Source organism: Lethenteron reissneri, unplaced genomic scaffold, assembly GCF_015708825.2.
Source record: "Lethenteron reissneri isolate LAM-NWPU_2019-01 unplaced genomic scaffold, ASM1570882v1 scaffold_1601, whole genome shotgun sequence".
Taxonomy (NCBI): domain Eukaryota; kingdom Metazoa; phylum Chordata; class Hyperoartia; order Petromyzontiformes; family Petromyzontidae; genus Lethenteron; species Lethenteron reissneri.
In genome coordinates, this window is record NW_026891335.1 from 1 (window position 1) to 16219 (window position 16219).

General features: G+C 54.2%; 1 pseudogene; it reads left to right on the forward strand.

Annotated features, from left to right (window-relative positions):
- Positions 1-192: 192 nt before the first annotated feature.
- Positions 193-10236, forward strand: LOC133362738 (endothelin receptor type B-like; annotated as a pseudogene).
- Positions 10237-16219: the final 5983 nt, after the last annotated feature.

The following is a 16219-nucleotide window of genomic DNA, read 5'->3' on the forward strand; positions in this document are numbered from 1 at the left end:
AATAAAATAAAAAGATTAAAATAATTAAATAATAATACTACCTTTTATTGTTGTCTTTTTATTATTTTTATTTCCTTCTACGTGACTTCACCGAAAGAGCCAAGAAGATGAAAGCGTGGGGGGTTTTTTAATATTTCTAAAAAAAAAATTGTTCACCCGGAAGCTGCACCCAAGTGAACTTTGCCCCGGGAGGAGCAGCAGGAGGAGAACACGTTCACACCCAGCGCGACCACACACACACACCGCCACCTCGACCCACGATGTCACCCCTAGGAGGCTCACGTCCACCTTCTTGTGCCTCTGCCTGGCCACCCTGGTCGGCTTGGCCTCGGTACACGGCCAAGGAACCCCACCGTCACTTGCACCCTTAGAGCAGTCCCAGGGGACAGACGCCCAGACCATCCCCGCGACCAGTCCAGCGATGGCCTCGTCCTCTCCTCCTCCGTCTTCCTCCTTCTCCTCCTTCTCGGCGTCCCCACCGGGACCCAGAGCTGGGGGAGGCCGCCCCCGTGCCTGGCGCAGAGCGGCGTGGGCCGTCTTCAAGCGCGTCAACGCGGCCGTGGCGAGCGTCGTCTTCCTCGTGGGGAGCGTCGGCAACGCGGCGCTGCTGCTCGTCGTCTACGGGGACAAGTCGATGATGCGCGACGAGGCAGCGTCCTCATCGCCAGCCTGCTCTGGGAGACCTCTTCTACATCGTCTAGACATGCCCGTCAACGTGTACAAGGTGAGGAGGGGGAGGGGGGAGGACGCGCGCACGTGGTGCGGTATCAATAACAACTCGAGTTCTTAGTCACGTGCTGCTACCACGTGATGATTATGCAATTCGTGACAATATTGTCGGGTGTGAGAGGGGGGGTGACGGCAATAATAATGGCATTGAAGCCACCACGGGTTGCCTTACCCCAAACAAACAAGAATGTGGATCATTGTTTTTAATGAACATTGACACAACTCTCATTGACAGTCCTCTGTCAACCCACTTTGAGAAGGGTGTTGCCTGGATGAGGGCCCTCCCCATGCCGCGTCAGCCACGCGGCCTGCTTGACCACGCCTCGCCGTGCTGGCCAGGGACAGGTTGGGGCAGGACCAGTTCAGATGTCACTTGTCACTGATGTTGACCATCGCTGGGAATTGAACTCAACTCGCCGGTTCAATATTACTGTGCGGTAACCACTGCCGCCACTACTACCACTCCACCACGCACCTCGTGTGTGACTTGATAAGTAGCAAGCTTTAAAGCGTTGAATTATATAGACTGCTTCAACATTTCGTTTGCTTCCATATGGGTGATAAACAGATGGACAGAAAATCAGCAACAATTCCCTCTGATGTATCCAGAAAAGCCCCAAGGAGTTTCAAGACTCTGTAGAACGAGCATCCTGCTTGAGGATGTTTGGCCAATCTGTGTAGCTTCTGCACGTGATGGATTCCAGAGACCACTTTGTGGACTGCCCATCTCCAGGGCGCCTCGCAGCCCCAGTGGGTTGGGAGTTTGACGAATCTCTGCGTGATCCACCAATCCCGGCCTCCAGAGCACTGCCTCACAGGCGAACACCAGCGTGTCACCCCCCCCCCCCCCCCCAGCTACAGCATGCGACGGATGTACAACCATCGTAGAGGTCGCGTGTTTTATATTTGCGCGATCTAATCCCAAAAACAATCCCCTTATGGATAATATTGGTCGCCAAAGTCTACGTGTGTGTGTGACCTGTGTGTGTGTGTACCTGTGTACCTGTGTGTGTACCTGTGTGTGTGTACCTGTGTATGTGTACCTGTGCGTGTGTGTGTACCTGTGTGTGTACCTGTGTGTGCCTGTGTGTGTGTGTACCTGTGTGTACCTGTGTTGTGTGTGTGTACCTGTGTGTGTACCTGTGTGTGTGTGTGTACCTGTGGTGTGTGTACCTGTGTGTGTGTGTACCTGTGTGTGTGTGTGTACCTGTGTGTGTGTGTACCTGTGTGTGTGTGTGTACCTGTGTGTGTGTGTGTGTACCTGTGTGTGTGTGTGTACCTGTGGTGTGGTGTGTGTACCTGTGTGTGTGGTACCTGTGTGTGTGTGTGTACCTGTGTGTGTGTGTACCTGTGTGTGTGTGTACCTGTGTGTGTGTACCTGTGTGTGTGTGTGTACCTGTGTGTGTGTACCTGTGTGTGTACCTGTGTGTGTGTGTACCTGTGTGTGTGTACCTGTGTGTGTACCTGTGTGTTGTGTACATGTGTGTGTGTACCTGTGTGTGTGTACCTGTGTGTGTGTGTACCTGTGTGTGTGTGTACCGTGTGTGTGTACTGGTGTGTACCTGTGTGTGTGTACCTGTGTGTGTGTGTACCTCTGTGTGTGTGTGTGTGTGTACCTGTGTGTGTGGTACCTGTGTGTGTGTGTACAACACGCTCGCGTGTCTGCAGCCGATTAGCACGCTCGGCTATGTGTGGCGTGAAAGCGGTTTAACATACGTACGTACACTTGGATACTATATACACGTAACTATATATAGACTGTCATGGTTTTTTTTCACTTTGTTGTTCTAACGTTCTGACCCCGTTGCCCCTACTGGACATCTGTGAAAAAGAGCTTCATAGCTCATCGGATTCCTCCTCCAGTGTCAATACATATTCAGACTTTGTTATACAAAGAGAATATTCGCAAAAAGTTAATTGGCTAATATCCAGTTGTTATTCACTAACTTAGGAATATTCTGGCCAAAGTAAAGTGTAAAAACTGTTGTTATATAACAAATAGAAATGCATAGATGAAACGACGATGCCTCAATTACAAAAAAGAAATGTTTTACCCAGTGGCGGCTCCTGCAAAATCTCTCAGGGGGGGCAAATGTCTGGATGATTGATAAGGATAAGGTCCACCCATGCAATGGATAAATTAACAGCTTAAGCATGTAAAGGCAACTTCACTTCTTTAATATTAATGAAAAATAAAGTGACTCTTACAATACATCTTGTTTGTTTCTATACTCACTATTAAAACAAACCACTCAAGTTTATTTTATTAAAGATTCCACTAGGTGGCCACAAATTATATTGTTGGATGAAACGTGCTTGCGTATGATGACGTAAGCACGTATGATGACGTTAGCACGTATGATGACGTAAGCACGTATGATGACGTAAGCACGTTAGTGCGAGCCCTCCCGGAAGCCATAGAGAATGCATTGCAGCGCCCGCCGTTCGAAAAAAAACATCTTTGAATGTAAGTCTATGGGGCCACTCGGGGCGATTCTCAGCCGGAGTGAAATCGCCCAAAAAGAGGCGGTACTCCACAGAACGTGACATGACGCTGATTGGACTATATCCAGAGGCTGCAGTGACGGCTAGCGTGACTCTGTGGTTGAATGACATTGGTGGTGCGTCGCCCAATCGCCCTAATGAAGAAACCGCCCCTGGTTTTACCCCATGATGGTGAAGTCAACAGCGGTGTTGCGATGAGCAGACTCGCCACTGTCATGGGAATGTGGAATTGGCGCGTTGTTTACGTGACAAACCTTACTGGCTGTGTCGGGTGGTGGAGGGTTAGGACACAACATTTCTACTTACGCGACCTAACACAAAAAACCTTTGTTGTGATCATTAACTCGATTGACTTTTACCCCCCCCCCAAAAAAAAGGCCTCTAAAAGTTCTGGAGACTTTTGTTGTTGAAGACGGAAGCTTGTGTTGCCTCCGAAACGTCGTGATTTCATTTATTTTTATTTTCTTTTTCACCTACGTGACTTTACCGAAAAACACCAAAGAGCATGGACCCTTGCAGTCACGAAAACTTCAAATCTAGAACTGTTGTTGTTGTTGTTGATTCTAGATTTGAAGCTTTCGTGACTGGCTGTGACGGTCCCACCTGATGACGGAGACTTGTGTTGCCTCCGAAACGTCGTGATTTTATTGTTTTATTTTTATTAATTTTTATTTCATTTTTTGCCTACATGGTGACTTTACCGAAAGAACTAAGAGTATAGTTGTTGTTGATGTTTGGGAGGACCCCAATTCATTTCCTCAATTCATTTCCAGAGAAAACCTGCGGGGTGCGTGCGGTGCGTTCTTATCTTCTCAGCTGCACGCCGAGAGCTGGCCATTCGGTGCCACCGTGTGCAAGACGGTGCCCTTCGTGCAGAAGGCCTCTCTGGGCATCAGCGCGCTGAGCCTGTGCGTGCTCAGCGGAGACAGGTGAGGAGAGACCCGGCCGCTCGCTGTTCCCGTTCACGGCTCAAATCTCGGAAGCGCTCAAAGCGCTTGTTGGCGTGAACTTTGTCTGGAGAGGCGTGTTCCTGAAGACATCGTGCTCACCGCGGAGAACTGTCACGACACGATTCCCAACGTCTTGTCTCTTCTCACAATTCAAGTTCCTAGACTCAACCCACCCGCGCCTGCAACATGGCTTCATCCCAGAGGTCGCAATAGCCACACTCCCTCCCGCATGGCCTTGTGGGAGCCTCGGTTACCGATAAAGTAATTTTATTTTAGTTGTTCTTCCAATTCCGTTCCGATGACGTACGTGTGCATGACATACGTGTGCATGACATACGTGTACGGAATCAGAAGAAAAATGTAAATGGGTTAACTACCTCGCCTGGTATACAGGAAGTCGTGGGTTTGATCTCGACCCTGACGCCTGCTGCTGCTGTATATTTCCAGTTTGCATATTCTCCCCGTGGTCGTGTGTATTTTTTCTCCGAGTCCTCTGGTTTTTCCCTCCAAATTAAGACAAAAAACATGCGTTTGATTATAAATGCTATTTGGCTGCTGCTCTAAATGTCCCCACGTGATCAGCTACTTCGTTGAGCTGTCGTTTGTGGCCAGGTCGTATACAGCTGAGTGGGCCTTGCCTGGTAACATACAAATAGAATAGGAACAGTCGTAGTACATCTCCAGAGTTTACATTCCTCCTCCTCCCTCCCTCCTCCCTTCTGCTCCTTCTGTTATAAGCAGCAGGCTACAACAGTATTTTAGATAATTAAGTGACGGTGTCATTCCTTGGGTGTCACCCAGAACCTCATTTCTCACTGAATATTGTCCGACTTCCTGGTAGACTGTTGTAGATGGCACCAGCGCCGTCTAGCAGCCACAGACATAGCGATCTGTATGATGGATGTGGTGAGCCGCTGTGCGTACACATTGTTTCAGGTTGCCAAACCGGACGGACGCGGCCGAAACTAATCCCCGCTCCCCAAACATGCGGCACGTGTCAACGTGTTGATCCAGCTCGCTCCTGCGAGCGAGAGACCCGTCCCGTCACTCGCGAGTTCTCGCTCGACAAACAACCAGCACCAACTTGGCCGCCCCCTCCTCTGCTTCAAGGACCCGAAGCGATCGCCCGTTTTCCCGCTCACCGGCCACACCGTGACGATTATTTGAACCGGTCCTGGGCCTTCCCTAGGTAGACTCGGCCTCAAATGAGGACGTGGTGCGGTGTGTAAACATCGCCACCGGCGAGGACAACAGCCTGTTACAGGCTACACGGGTGGGGGGGGGGGTCATTGCCTTTATCTTTGGTGGCTGTGCAGGTGTAGTCGGTGTAGTAGGTTTATTAAACGGTTCACTCAGCACAGGCCAATGTATACAACACTCGCAGGGGTATCGTCCCCTTCACCCGTCTAACAGGGAGATCCCACAATCTATGTCACAGCTAGCCTACTCCCAGGTCCTCCACTCGAGAGCTAGGGGAGGCTAGTGATCCAGCTCTGGCCAAGCTGGGATCACGGCACCCTGAGTCACCAGACCGGCCACTTCACCCGTCTAACAGGGAGCTCCCACTGTCTCTAACCCGGCTAGCCTACTCCCAGGTCCTCCACTACAGGGCTAGGGGAGGCTAGCTGATCCAGCTCTGGCCAAGCTGGGATCACGGCACCCTGAGTCCCCAGACCGGCTCTTACAAGAACATCGGCTCTGGGCTCTGGGGGCCACGCCACTGGCTTGCCCTGGTTGCTCCTTAGAAGCACGGCGAGCCAGGGGAGTCCCAGGGCCTATCTAGCCGGTCTTCTCTCTTCTCTGGTTTAAGCTAAACACTGAACCCCGAGCCCACCGGCTCACCGCCTTATATAGCAACTCCCCCCCAAGGGGTGGTGCCGTGGGGGATCACAGCGCCATTACAGCCCCCCAGGGCTAACCGATGCGGACGTGGATGTAAGCATCTTTCCGCGTGCAGGCACAAGCACCCCCGGTGTGTTTGTTCGCCCTCCCGTGACCCCTCTACGCAGGTACCGTGCGGTCGCGCACTGGGACCGCCTCCAGTGCGTGGGCCTCTCCCTGCTCACGGCGCTTAAAGTCCTGGCCATCTGGACGCTGTCGCTGGTGCTGGCGGTGCCCGAGCTCCTGGCCTTCGACACGCTGTCCTGGGAATACCGCAACCGGACGCTCGACACGTGCATGGTCATCCCGCAGACGAGCTTCGTGGAGGTGCGACACGGCGCGTCAAGAACGTGGCAACCACCGGCGTCGCCGTAACCGTGGGGGGGGGGGGGGCGGGGTGGTTTCGCAAACTCCGGTCGGCACAAACGGGGATGTGAATCGTCACCGAATGTTTTTTGTCCGGGTTGCTGTACTCGTACCCGGCCGCACCAGGGTCGCAAATGGGTACCCGTACCCGTATCCAGTCGTACCCGTACCCAGCCGGGTATGGGTAGGGTACGGGTATCGGGTACCCGATTGCGACCTCTGGGATGAAGCCACGTTGCAGGCTCGGGTGGGTTGATTCTAGGAACTTGAATTGTGAGAAGAGACAAGACGTTGGGAAATGAGTAACAAACGGTTACTCACCAGTGACTCACGGCCTACCCGTACCCGGCCGCACCAGGGTACGGGTAGTCGGGTATCGGGTTACCCGATTGCGACCTCTGACACACAGTCTGTCTTTCAGTCACTCACAGAGACAGGCAGCTAATTAGATACTCCACCAACCCTGTGCTCGGCTATCCCACGAGGAGATTTGTCGCCCCGCCTGACTCTGACGAAACCTCTTGTCTGGGCCCTCGCAGTTTTACGCCAAAGCCAAGGACTGGTGGCTGTTCGGCTTCTACTTCTGCATGCCGCTGGCCTGCGCGGCGGTCTTCTACACGCTCACGACCGTCGAGATGCTTGGGATGAAGAAGCGAAACCTTGGCAGCGCCATCGACGAGCACCTCAAGCAGGTGTCGAACCTCGGGACCTCCCTCCGGTACCGCCGGCCCCATCGGCTGGAGGCCGAACGGCTCCCCGTGGTTGTGCGGTTACGTAACCGATTGCGGTGGCGGGCAGGAGGGGAGGGAGGGGTCCGTGACGTTCGCTCTCCGACTTTGTCACTGAACGATTCGTGAAACTGCGAGATGTTGATTCGACGGATGTTTGCGTGTGTTTGCGTGTGTGTGTATGTGCGTGTGTGTGTGCGTGTGTGTGTGTGCGTGTGTATGTGCGTGTGTGTGTACGTGTGTGTGTGCGTGTGTGTGTGTGTGTACGTGTCTGTGTGCGTGCGTGTGTGTGTGCGTGTGTGTGTACGTGTGTGTGTGCGTGTGTGTGTGTGCGTACGTGTGTGTGTGCATGTGTGTGTGTGTGTACGTGCGTGTGTGCGTGCGTGTGTGTGTGTGTGTGCGTGTGTGTGTACGTGTGTGTGTGCGTGCGCGTGTGTGCGTGCGTGTGTGTACACACAGCAACGGGAGGCAGGCAAGGCGGTGTTCTGCCTGGCGGTGGTGTTTGCGCTGTGCTGGCTGCCGCTGCATCTCAGCCGCATCCTCAAGAGAACCGTCTACGACGAGATGGACCCCAACCGCTGCGAGCTGCTCAGGTGGGGGGGGCACCCCCGAACCGGCCCCCCCCCCCCCCTCTCTCCCTCTCTACTCGTGCCCTCCTCGTCCCATGGGAGAATGAAGAGTCAATTGTATCGTCTTCGCGTGAATCAGAGGTCGCAAACGGGTTTTGATTCCTTACCCGTACCCATACCCGGCCGCACCAGGGTCGCAAACGGGTACCCGTACCCTACCCGTACCCGTACCCTACCCGTACCCGTACCCTACCCAGACCCTACCCGTACCCAGACCCTACCCGTACCCTACCCGTACCTTACCTGTACCCTACCCGTACCCTACCCGTACCCTACCGTACCCTACCCGTACCCGGCCGGGTACGGGTAGGGTACGGGTATCGGGTACCCGATTGCGACCTCTGGGATGAAGCCACGTTGCAGGCGCGGGTGGGTTGATTCTAGGAACTTGAATTATGAGAAGAGACAAGTCATTGGGAAATGAGTGACACACGGTGACTCACCAGTGACTCACGGTCTACCCGTACCCGTACCCGGCCGCACCAGGGTCGCAAACGGGTACCCGTACCCGGCCGGGTACGGGTAGCCGGGTATCGGGTAGGGTACGGGTATCGGGTACCTGGTTGCGACCTCTGGCGTGAATATCGCAGCAGCAGCAGCAGTGATAATACCAATCGCAACCACCACGCCCTGCGCGTGGAACTTCTTTGGCACCGTACGTAGCCGAGCGCGCTCACCGCAGGTGCGGGGGAAGGACGACGAACTGAACGCGAAGTGTTCTTTGCGAAGAGGCGTCGTTCTCAATATACTTTGCAAACGACGCCCTTGGCAATAGAATACACTCAGCGAGTGTCAAGAGTGGGGTTTGTTTTAGGAGCGTCCTGCTCTGTCATGTTTCACCAATGCCAATGCCCCCCCCCCCCCCCCCCACTCCATCCAGCCCCGCGTTTCCTCCAGGGCGTTGTTGTGAACGTCCGACGCACCCGCTACACCCCCCCCCCCCCCCCGGTGGCTTGCTTCTCACACGGCCCCCTTAACGCGAACAACGGCACGTGGCCGGTGAACGAGCGCAGCTGGATCGCGTCACGGATCGTGTCACGGATCGTGTCATGCGAGCGGCGTGGTAAACGAGGGGGGTGGATGGGACCCCCCACAAAACATCGCAGCTCAACAGCGTGGGGAGGCGGGGGGGGGGGCGTCTCGCCGGACCGAGGACACTTTGCACTCATTGGCGTTGTTTGCTGTTGCGACGTTCTGTCGCGCCCCTACGGGACAGCTGCGGGGAGAGAGCTTCGTAGCTCATCGGATTCCTCCTCCAAGTCCAAATCAATATTGAGATTCTGATCCGATTGCGATCAACGCTTCACCGGCGTGTCGTTGTCACGCCGCTCGGAGCGTGGCCGTGTTCGTCGCGGTTGGGCTACGGCTGGGTTCTAGTGCGTGGCCCCGATGCAATGTGAAGGTCTCCTGGCTCCTGATTCACAACGGGTGTGTGCTCTGCCGCCATCACCACCACCGCCCCCTGCAGCTTCCTGCTCGTGCTGAATTACATCGGCATGAACCTGGCGACCCTCAACTCGTGCGTCAACCCCGTCGCCCTCTACGTCGTCAGCGCAAAGTTCAGGAACCGCTTCAAGGTGCGTTTGGTGGCGTCGGCCACGTTTCTGTCGTCACGTTTAGATCATGGGGGGGGGTGCTTCTCAATCGCCGGCGCTCGGGAACCACGACAACAACAACAACATCAACAACAACAACAATCACCGCTGGTGCACAGGTCTGACGATCGCGTCGCACGTTCGCGTGACGAATTCCAACTGATACGGGTCTCGTGAATTGATGCGTATCTACTACGTGTTTGTATGCAAGTATGTATGTTTGCATGTGTGTACGTGAGTGGGTGTGTGTTAAGGGGAGCGGTGGTGTAGCGGTTAGTGTTAACCAGAGGTGCGGGGTAAGGACAACAAACTAAGCACAAAAAGCAGTTCTAAAGAAATGAGTTTGTCAACGTGGATAATTTAAAAGTGCGTAGCTCCAGTGGCTTCCTATTATCGGAAGAGCGTTGCAGACGGCCGCAGAAGCGCGTCTGAAAGCGCCGCGCGATGCGGTGATCCCCACCGCCGCCTGTGTTCGATGGCGAGCAGTCAGAAGCCACCGCTGCCGCTGCTGCTGCTGCTGCCGCCGCTGCTGCTGCTGCTGCTGTGAGGATGATGAGCGGAGTTGGCGCGATGGGTTGACGCTTACTTGACGAGATCGGCGAAGGTGTCGCGGTTCATGTGTGGCGAGCGCTTTGCGTGCGGCGAGAGCGAATTTGACGTCGCTCGTCGCAGTGCCGACCCTCCTCGCTCCAACTCTCTCTCCTCCTCCTCGTCGTCGCCGCCGTGCACAGTCCTGCCTGTGCTGCTGCTGGGCGACAAGCAGACGGCGCTCCAGCAGAAGGCCGTGGCGGCGCCGGGCAGCCCGCTCGGCCGCAGCAACTCCCGCTCCAGCAACAGGTTCATCGTCACTTGAGCTGAGCTGGCCCCCCCCCCCCCCCCGCGGGATGTGGATGGAGGGGAGGTGGGAGAAGAGTTGCCGGGGGGGGGTGGGGGAACGGGGGCCGAAGTGAACTAGACAGCCGTGGCCACGTGGGCCAGGCGACCGGCTTGGCTGGAGGACGGTGAAAGCAAACGACGCGAGCGGCTTAGCGAGGCAATCGCGGTCGGTCGCGTGACGTGCGCTTGCACGGCTTGGTGCGACAGACAGCCAGAGAGAGGGAGCAGAGATGATGGGGTGGAGGTGTTTAAGCACTCGCTCGAGCGGAACGAGCGCGTGCCGCCATCTCGCCTAGCTGGGCTGCTTCTCCACGGCCTGGGGGGTCCCCCCTCGCTCGCTCACCCCCCTCCCTGTCTCCACCCCCCACCCCCCACCCCCCACCCGGGTCTCTCTTGCTTAGACGTCGACGTCGCAGCAACACGGCAGGGGGAGCGCTCGCTCGCCAACTGTTGATGCGACTTCATTTTATTTGTTGGCCTCCTTGATGCTTTCACTTGTCCAACTTTGGCTGTCCCTTGGCACGATCAAGCGCAGCGTACGGACGTTGACAGGATGTCGCTGGCTGGGTTCTGGCCGGCGCCGGTCTCTTTTGCAAAGTAGTCGAAAGAGCCGAAGAACCGGGGTAATGTTGCAGTGGTGGGACTTTACTTCCGTTAGCTACGTACATACAGTTGCAATCATACGTGTGTGTCACGTTTTTGTCATATAGCATCAATGGGCAGAGTTGCTTTCAAGAGGCACACAAAAAATATTGTACGTTCAAATAAACAACGTCTACGCAACATGTCTGTGAATACATGTAAATAGACATTTACTGATGGATGCGCCTGTGTGTGTGTGTTCAAACATGCCGCACACGTACACGTGGAGCAACAGCGGTGTTTTTAAATCCTTTATATTAAGTTCGCGTGCTTGCGTGCTTGCTTGCTTGCTTACGACCGTGCAAACCTTTCGGTCGTTTTTTAACCCACTTCCCGTGATCCAATCGAGCTAACATTTTGCACACAGACTCGTTGTGCGTGACAATTAATGTTCGTGAAATTTTTTTTCCAAAATTTTACACTGTTTAGGGAAAACAAATTAAATATTTAATTACCAATTGCTTAATACTGGCAGACAATCAGCTGACCCATAGGTGGCAGCCATCTCAAGCCAGAGGACGAGAGGACTCTAGCCGCCACGCATATAAAGGATTTATAGTGAAAACGTTTTTTAGGGTTAATTTTTTTAATATCGAGGTGTCGAGAGAGGGCCACACATGTGAAGGCTTACGCAGCGAGAAAGAGCGAAAGCATCGGGGTTAAGAAGAGAAGAGTGACAGAGTTAGAGAGATCGTGCAGGGGAGGAAGGGAAAACGACGTAGAACAAGAGACGGAAGAAGACAGAACAAAAGAGCTCATTCTCATGAGAGCAGATGAACAGATTATCTTAATAAGTATAACCCGTAAAAACAAAGTTTTTCACTCTAAATCCTTTATATGCGTGGCGGCTCGAGTCCTCTCGTCCTCTGGCTTGAGATGGCTGCCACCTATGGGTCAGAGATGATTGTCTGCCACCATTAAGCAATTGGTAATTAAATATTTAAAAGAAATTGCCTAAACAGTGTAAAATGTAAAACAAAAAATTTCACGAAAATTGTCACGCACAACGAGTCTGTGTGCAAAATGTCAGCTCTATTGGATCACGGGAAGTGTGTTAAAAACGACCGAAAGAGTTGCACGGTCGTAAGCAAGCAAGCAAGCGAACTTAATATAAAGGATTTAAAAAAGAGCTTATTCTCATGAGAGCAGATGAACAGATTATCTTAATAAGAAAGCAGTGGTTGTGTGTGTGCTGTGCGTGGTGGTGGTGGTGGGTGGTGGTTCCCCAGCTGTCCGCGTGAAAGCGAGAGAGATGAGGAGGGAGAGGGAGGGAGATGGGGCCACGGGACAGACAGACGGGCAGGTGGGGAAGCTTTCCGAGGGTCGATAAGTCACGTGACCTGACGGCTGGACGGGCTGTCACGTGACCCTCAAGCAAGAAACTCAGGATCAGGCCTGTCCCTAATGTACACTTGCAATTACAAACATCAACACACAACAACAACAACAGTCATTCGCCACTAAGTGGCGGAGACGTCACCACGACGCTTGTGCCAGGCCAAGTGCACCTTGAGGCCACGTGAAGTGTCGAACGCCCGCTGGCAGGAGGTCACGGGGCAGACCCAGCAGGTGCCACGGGTCGACTGACTGAGACGAGTGGCTGATGCACCATCTGTGCCCCCTACTGTGCCAACTTGCTGTGCTTTAGCCACCGGCGCTCCGCTCGTTGTGAGCGTCGCTCCTCCGCCCTCCGTTGTTGTTGGAGGGCGACTGCCTCCAACTGCCCAGTAGCGTCCTTCACGAGCCTCCTCCACTGAGGCCGATCTTGACACCGCTGGTACCAGTCATCGGCAAGTCCACTCAGCTCCACGTCCTCCTGTACCACATCACTCCATCTCTTCTCTAGCCCATGCCGCGCCCGTCTAGCCCCCTCGATCCGGCCGAACAAAAGCTGTTTAGGCATGCGGTGGCTGGGCATGCGGGCTACATGACCCAGCCAACGCAGCCTTGCCTGCCGGAGGAGCTCACTGATGGGACTTTGCCCAGATCTTTCAAGGACTTGTGAGCTCCTCACACAATCCAGCCTGGTTAAACCCAGGATGGATCGTAGGCAGGCCAGCCTAAATGTTTCCAACCGGCGAAGATGCTCCACTAGGGGGGTCCACGTTTCGCAAGCGTAGAGAAGGGAGGGAATGACCGTGGCTGAGAAGACCTGAAGCTTCGTGCGGAGCGACAGACCAGGTAGCTTCCACACAGCGTTACGCAACCGATGAAAAGATATTGCCGCTCGACTGATTCGGAGTGAGACCTCTGCTGATAAACTGGAGCCGGTCATAAGCACGCTGCCCAGGTATGGGAAACTCTCCACTCTCTCCACAACTGCCCCATCACCAATTGGGAGTTGTGGGGGTGGAGTGTCCGATGGTACAAAATACCCAGGCAGATGTTTCGTTTTGGTGGGGCTGATGGTAAGGCCCCACCTCTTAGTGGCACGCTCCAGTCTCAGCAGCAGCGTCTCCAACTCCTCTTCTGAATGAGCAGCTATTACCAAATCATCGGCATACATAACATGGTTGACCAATAGGGAGCCATCCCTTGATCGCACCCGGGCGTCGATCAGCCTCCCATTATATCTGTACCAAATGGAAATTCCCCCGGTACAGCTATGGAAGGCTTCACGAACTACGCGGTCAAAATAGATGTTAAATAATGTGGGAGCCAGAGGACATCCCTGTCGCACCCCAAGGTGTACAGGGAAAGGCTCCGACTCCCGGCCACGTAGTTTTACCCGGGCCCGCTCACCATCATGAAGGTCCTTAATGATCGTGAGCAGAGGGTCAGGGACTCCGAAAGCACGAAGAACAACCCAGAGCCCAGTCCTACTGATGGTATCATAGGCCTTGACCAGGTCAATAAAGCAGAGATGTAGGTCTTGTTGGAATTCCCTACACCTCTGCTGTAGCAGACGGACAGAAAATATGGCATCTGTGCAGGACCGCCCTTTCCTGAAACCGCATTGGGGCTCCGCAAGCCTCTCCTCAGCGTGCCTAGCAAGTAATCCTTGCCAGGACCTTACCCGGCACACTGAGGAGTGAGATGCCCCTGTAGTTGTTACAGTCGGTACGGTCCCCCTTCTTAAAGAGGGGGACCACCAGGGCATCCTTCCAGTCCTGCGGAACCCGTCCAGTGGTCCAGACTGTTGTTATGATGTCATATAGGGCAGTCTGTGCACAAACGCCACCCTCCCTCAGCATTTCGCTTGGGAGATCATCTCTGCCCGATGCCTTCCCTGGTCTCAGACTCCGGATCGCCCTCAGTACTTCCTCAACAGCTGGCACCTCAGCCAGCCACTCACAGGGGGTGACCTCTTCCAATATTTGAGGCACCGCAGCCTCAGCAGGGTTATCACCACTTTGTGCCATGATGTTTCCTGGCTGAGAGAATTTCCCTCCCCCAGGACCTCACAGAAATGCTCAGCAAATCTGCAAACCTGTTCCTGGGGGTCGGAGATTGGATCACCGTTTTTTCCTCTAATGATGGTAATAGGTGTGGCGCTGCAGGTTACTTTTTGATGGAGTTAAATAGTGATTTGTGATCACGGGCCACTGAGGCAGACTCCATCTCCTCAGCAACCCGCGACCACCACCCATCCTTACAGCGCCTTACGGCTCTCCGAACTTCCGAGCGAAGGCTGCGGTAAACCTCATTCTCTGACGTGGGATGCTATAGGCGATGAGAGTGGGCCTGACGCTTTTTCCCAATTAACCTGAACACCTCCTCTGTCAGCCAGGGTTTCTGGGGAGGTCTGGACCGCGTACCCAAAGCAGCCATTGCAGCTGCATGAGTCACAGTCTTAAACCTCGCCCATTTCCCCTCGACATCAGGTGGAGTGGGGGACGATGCCAACCCCAGCTGCAAGCGATGATGAAATTCTCGCTTGCAACTTTCATCAGCTAACTGAGACCAGGCCACTTTTGGTTGGAATGGGATCCTGGGTGTACACCCACCACCGGAGTGGAAGAAAGGCAGGCGCATCTTACAGATGACTAGTCGATGGTCAGAGGACAGATCAGCTCCACGGTAGGTCCTGGTGTCAAGGACATGGGTTCGCATCCGCTGGTCCGTCACTATGTAGTCCAGCAGATGTTCTTGCTTGGACCCGGCATGTATCCATGATGTTGTGTGGATGCGCCGATGCCGGAAGAGCGTGTTGGTAATTACAAGCCCATGGGCTGCACAAAATCTAGCAGCCTCCTACCGTTATTATTGAGCTGATCTGGCCCATGCCTTCCAATCACTCCAGACCAGGTACCAGCATCATGACCAACTCGGGCATTGAAGTCACCCAACAAGATGACTCTGTCCCGAGTGGCCACTTTAGCCAGCACCTGTGACAGGAGGTCATAGAAAGAGTCTGACTCATCGGCTTTGCCTGCATCCCTCCACGGATGTTCGTCTTCGGTGGGGGCATAAGTAACCACGACCCACCACTCCTCGCCTCTGGTTGATGGGGAGGCGAGCCCAAAGTATCCTGGGGCTTACAGCTTCCCACACCTCACCGCCACGCTCCCACGCCCCCTTCATTCTTTTGTTCAGAAGAGCCACACCCTGTTGTTTGGCAGTCTCCTGCCCCGAGTAGAGGACTGTCCACCCCTCATGGTGGCAGGAGCCATAACCGGTCCACCGGACCTCCTGAATGCCACAGAGATCCAGGCGGTACCGGTCCAGCTCCCGACAGAGGAGTGGCAGCCTCTCCTCCGCAGTGAGCGTTCGAACATTCCACGTGGCCATCCGCAATGGTTTTTTGTTGTTTCTGGAGGAGCCCCGAGGGTGAAAATTCAATCTCCTGGCTCCGCCAAATGGGGTTTGGCCAGGAGACGTCATAAAGCCTGACCCCCCCGGGGCCTCCGGCACAAGCTTATTTGTTACAGGTTATGTTTAATTCGTGGTTTAGTGGTGGTTAATTGAAGGTGGAGGGGTTACCAGCCCCTCACACCCGTCCAGAGCCCCCGTTTAGCCACTGTGGTGGTCACAGACGCCATGAGGGGAGAGGCCAATGGGCATTGGACTTCCCCCCACAGCACTGCCCACGACAGTGTTGCCCGTCCGGCACCGCGAGGAGGTAGGAGGTTGTTTTGCCGGACCTTACACACACACACATGGACACACACCCACGATAGTCTATTTCCATGTTATCTCAACGTAAATCGATTCCAATAGCTTAATCAACTATAAATCGATTCCCATGTTATCCCAATAGAAATCGACTCTATAAATCCACTACAAGAATCGATTCCTAATGTTATCCCATTAAGAATCGACGCAAGTGGAGTTAATCGAACCGGGAATCGAATTTCTCTGCACCACGTGACTTGAGA